Below are 6,000 nucleotides of genomic sequence, written 5' to 3'. Positions count from 1 at the left end.
TCTAAGGCAAATTTGACAGTTTTCACAAACCTCCTCAATCGCCTTTATAAATTCCTTGTCATTGAATTTGCCACTTTTTTTAACCAAGGAAACAAGTTTTTCCTTCGAGGCATGAGCAAACTGTCGATGAAGTTTTTCTGCTTTTTTTTTTTTTCTGTGAAAGAACACTGACCAAAATTCTGAACATGTAATACAATGTTCTTAGTACCACTATGATCCAACAACTTATTTGTTAAGGGGAGACAATAGTGCCCTGAAGTTGTGGTCTTTAGTTCAATACATTTATCAAAAATCCAGCACATATCTTTCCGGAAATCTAGCACTATTCCTGCTGTCTTCATTGATTTGTGACTTAATAGAAGAGGCAAGTCGTTTTTCACAATATCTGCTTCGATATAAACTCTTATACCTCCGAGTGTAACCGGAAATTTAGCAACTTTAATTGCTGTGACAGCCACTCCATCACCAAAACAAAAACTCCGGTCTGAGTTCGTATACTTCACTAGTTGCAGGTCACTTTCATTTAAAGTATCTAAATAAACATCAAGCCACACTTCGCCAGCCAGTGTGCGAGTACAAGCAGAATCCAAGACTGCCATTCCAAATGTTTCCTTTACAAGATTTGAGATTTTTTCATTTGTACTGTTCAAATAAATATTTTCTTGAATGAACAACGTAATGTGTATTTGTTCTGTCGCTTCCGTAAACCTGGGCGTATTTCTAGGACACTCTCTAATTAGATGGTTCGGAGACTGACATTTGTAACACAACAACACGTTTCCACTTCGGTCACATGGATTAGATTGTCCTCGACGAAAACGCCTTTTGTTGTTACCCGGTTTAGAATAATTATAGTTGACGATTTCGGGCTCTGATTTCACTGCCGGTACATTTTCATCACGATAAATGTCACCAAATACTTTCTTTATCGATTCCTTCATGTTTTGATACGTCAAAACAGAACACGTTGTCCGCGCTAATTTTTCGTTCTCTTCCGATATGTTAACCGCGTTCAAAACAAGAAAAGCTTGCACTCCTTCCGGTAGAATAATGTAGAATTTTTTTAATCTTTGGTACAAAAACTCATAACGAACAAGAAAGTCATTTATACTGGTACCTGACGATCTTTTATAAGTGTAAAATTCCTTAAAAGTCATGTAAGCGCGCGTGTGTTCATCCTTTAAATATATGTCATCCAGTTTCTTTATTAAGATCTTCAAGCCATCTCGTCCGCCGATGTCACTTGTTGGCAATTCACGGACACATTCTCTAATATTCGGTGGTAGCGTCAAAAACACTGCTGGCCCTTTTTTTTCCTCAGAAAGATCCGTGAACAACGACCACATTTCAACGTCTTGTTTCCAGTTCTCGTAAACATCCTCCCCCTCCAACAATGGAGGTTGTTTGTTCGAAGTTGCCATATCCGATATCCGATCTGTCTAGTGCTACAGACAAGCTGTACAAAAAAAAAAAAAATTTTTTTTTTTTTTTTTCGTTTTGTCGCACACAGAGGGATATCTCTGCTACCATTTGTTGAGACACTTATAGTCTGTCTAAACTGTACGAACGAACTGACTAAACCAAGATGGCCGACTCCTATTTATATCACCACAAGCAAGGGAGGTAACCATGTAACTGAAGCAAGGGAGGTAACCAATGTCTACATTAACAGGCAGGCCATGTAAACCGAATGCCATGTGAACGCCTACCTCACAATGTATTAGATGGTGTTTTGAAAGAAGGTACTCGGCCTGTTGGTCGTCCATGTCTCAGATTCCAGGATGTACTAAAGTGAGACTTCAGGGATTTCAGAGTGGAATGTGAGCAATGGACAGCACTATCTCGGGATCGGGATGCTTGGCGAGCCAAAATTTATTCCGGGAAAGAGAGAGATGAGACGGAAAAAAAAATACGGCGATCCAAGACGCCCTAATTTAGACCTCTATAGGATTGTCGGTCACAACAGATGTTTGCAAAAGAGGAGAAAAGATGCAGTTTTGTTGTCTCGATTTTTCTGTACTTTCATGAGCGTTTTTGAGCAGATATCAGGAAGAATCGGGAGATGTTGATGCAGAAACGTGATGAAGACCAAAAATCCAAATAATATTTTTTTTTCAATGTAGTTGGCAAATTTTCTTTTGCTGCAAGAGCAGAAGATAACTGTGAAGTAGAGAAAAGGACGTAGAGAAAGTGGAAAGAAGCTGAGGGTAATATTGAGCTACTTGGTTCAGACGAAAGGATCTTTGAATTTCTATCTTTACATGAACTCTGTCAGGTAGCTTTCTAATTGTTCCTTATTAGTCCAACATTCAATTTTGTTTCTTTGCTTTGCTTCCCTCCACATTCTCTCCATGTAGTTTGCTGTCGTGTGTGTACTAAGGTCAACAAAGTTTATAGATTCTTTATCTTAATTATGCTTTTTCGTTGAGTTTTGCTAAATTGACCTAAGACTTTCAAGGTTTCAGGAAATAATTGCCTTTGTTCATATGATTCGAAATCTCCATTTTTTTTTTTTTTAGTAAAACTCAATTTTTGGTAATTGTGGTTGAAAACTATTTACATTAATAATTCATTTTCTACGGTATCGTTTTTCGTAATTTTTTAATATCTTCATTCTTTGATGACATGAAATATTAGTAGATACCATTAGTTTTATTTGAAATTCAATATTTCGATTTTTTAATTTCACTCCAATAACGAAGAAGCACTGAATTTTATATATTATATATTCCCTGTATAGAAGCAATTTTTCTTGATTCAAATAATTCATTTTTTCTTGATTCAAAAATAATCTATCAGCTTCACAAATTCATATTTATACTTAATATTTTCTTTTTTTTAGAAACGTGGAAATTCCTCTTCCCTTACCAAAAATTTGGTGCCATCTGTTTATCTTGTTCTTCTATATATTGTAGCTATGGCATTGGTTATGGTATTTATATCACAGTTATGCATTACTTGCATCCAAATAACATCTGAGTAACATTAAATAACATCTCCTTCTTTTAACAAAGAAACAATGGACACAACAAAACAATTTTATTCATTCATGGGTGATTTTCTGTATAATTATATAAATCATCTTAAATATATTGAGTCTGAAAACACGAATCTTTCTCATCTTTAATATCACATGGTAAACCTGCACTTTTTTACGAGGCAGTCTTCCAACTCTGCTATAAAATTTGCATCACCTAATAACTACAAACGAAAATATCAACAAATCAATATTAATTTATTTCGGACTATTATTCTCATCTTTATTAGTTATTGTTTTCATCTTTATTGGTTGTTGTTTTTATTTTTATTGGTTGTTGTTGTTTCACGATGTTTCGGCCAACTATTCCTCTGGCCTTCATCAGGTGGTAATCGCGACGGATAGAAACTTCGAATCTCCTAACTGCATTCTCAGCAATCACTGCCATCCGTAGTTGTTGTCATCTCACCACGTTTTGGCCAAGTAAACCTCTGGCCGGCTTTGGGTAGGATTGAAACTGCTATCTTCAGACAATGTCCATCTGGAACCGTAGAGATTCAACGTCTATCAACTGCACCACGGGCCTCGAAAGGCGATCAAGGTCGGATTCTTTGATCTTATGAATCCACTTTTATTTATTATCTGATCTTCTATAGTCGGGTCCGTACCGATTGGTATATATATATCATTCCTTAATTGGAATTCATTTTTGAGATGAGCATTATATATTAATTTATTTTTATTTCGAACTATTATTCTCATCTTTATTAGTTGTTGTTTTCATCTTTATTGGTTGTTGTTTTTCACGACGTTTCGGCCAACTATTCCTCTGACCTTCGTCAGGTGGTAACTGCGACGAATAGGAACTTTGAATCTCCTAACTGCGTTCTCAGCAATCACTGGCATGCTTTGGGTAGGATTGAAACTGCTAGCTATCGTTGATGCCAGAGGTTTACTTGGCCAAAACGTGAGACGACAACAACTACAGATGGCAGTGATTGCTGAGAATGCAGTTAGGAGATCCTATCTGTCGTGGTTACCACCTGACGAAGGCCAGAGGAATAATTGGCCGAAACGTCGTGAAAAACAACAACCAATAAAGATGAAAACAACAACTAATAAAGATGAGAATAATAGTCCGAAATAAAAATAAACTAATATATATAATGCTCATCTCAAAAATGAATTCCAATTAAGGAATAATATATATCAACAAATCAACTTAGCAACATCATGAAATAATTATTTGACGATATTTTGATTATATTTGAAGAAAATCATGGCGATTAAGAGATGAATAATTTTGTTTGTAATCTGATGTTTAATTTTTCACATCTTCAGTTTAAAATCGTATAAAATGCTTGTTTTTTTTTTTTTTAATTTAGATGCATAATATTCGCAGTATCCCCTCCATCAAAAAATCATTTTAATAATTAATATTTGTAAAACTTGAGCGTTTCTTATGTAATTGTATTTAAATTGCTGCTTTCCAAACTTATGCAATCCTTCCTTTCTTGGAATCACACACACACACACACAAACACACACACACACACACACACACACACACACACACACACACACACACACACACACACACACACACACACATATATATATATATATATATATATATATATATATATATATATACTCGTGAGCAAAAAAATGGGCCAAACAAATTTTATACATTTTATTGCACTAAAAGATATATTGAAAAAAGAACAATTGAACAAGGAAACTTAAACGAGACTAATAACACAGAACAAGACATTTACTTTAATAAATGTTAGGATGGAATCGCATTCCCTTTTGATTTCTTTAAAAGATCAATCCTTTTAGACATGCTCTCAACCAAAGTGAAACACTGTGAAGAGGAGATGCTTTTCCATTCACTTTGCACAGCTTTCTACAGTTTGTCATTGTTTGAAAAAGTTCTTCCTTCCAATGCATGAGATATTATGGACCAAATATTCTCGATTGTGTTTAAATCGGGGCTTTGACCTGGCCAAAATATCACATTAATTGAATTATCAGAAAACCGTTTTTTGTGTCTTTAGCAGTGTGTGCAGAGGCATTATCGTGTTGAAAAATAATGTTCTGAGATATTCCCAGCTTCTTGATACTTGGTAACAGTCCTGTATCTAATATTCGAATGTATTCCTTTACATTGACTTCTCACATCTAATAAGTTCCCTGCAGTAAAAGTTCCCCATACCATTATCTCTCCATTCCCGTGTTTAACTGTCGTTTTTATGCAACTTGGTGAAAATCTTTCTCCAATTCTTCGATTGCAACATTCAGGAACATCAGGAGCATCAATAACAAGACAGAATATTGATTCATCTGACCAGAAAACATTCCTGAACCAGTCTGTATCTTTCTTGCCATAATACGAGAGAAATCTCTTTCTATCATTGATGTTCTTCTTAGATAAAAATGGCTTCTTTGCACACCTTTTAGAAGAAACTTCCATTTCTTTCATTCATCTAGATATTGTATATCTAGAAAGAGATTTTCCAGGCACTGTTTTGAATTCTTTGCTATGATCAACATGTTTTCTTTCAATCCTTCAGAACAGTTAATTTAAGCCTGTGGTCGTCCTTCAAAGTGAATGCTCTAGGGCGACCAGATCCAGATTTCCCTTTTACCAAGCATTCGACTTCGAACCTTTGACCAATTCGCTTCACTACAGAAGATGTTTTCACTTTTTCTTGTTTCTTAAAATATCAAAAATCTGCTTGTAATCATTTTGGACTGACTTAATCATACGATTAAGGACTGACTTAATCATCTTCGCCAAGATGCGGTCCTGCCATTTTTAGGATTAATGTTTCCACTTATTATTATATGGTATAATAATAACGATCTGCAAAATAGAAATATTCTGTTAAAATTAACAAAAATTTATGGAAAAATATTGAAAAATCGATTTCTTCCTTTAGAAGTGTAAGCAATGTTTAGTTTCAGAACAGTTTCCAATGGTTCATTGTTCTAAACAAGTCTTGAGAGGTGACTGATTT

The sequence above is a fragment of the Euprymna scolopes genome, chromosome 12, assembly GCF_053919585.1.
Source record: "Euprymna scolopes isolate OS-2025 chromosome 12, ASM5391958v1, whole genome shotgun sequence".
In the NCBI taxonomy this organism is placed as follows: Eukaryota; Metazoa; Mollusca; class Cephalopoda; order Sepiida; family Sepiolidae; genus Euprymna; species Euprymna scolopes.
Note: the sequence above shows the minus strand (reverse complement) of the source record.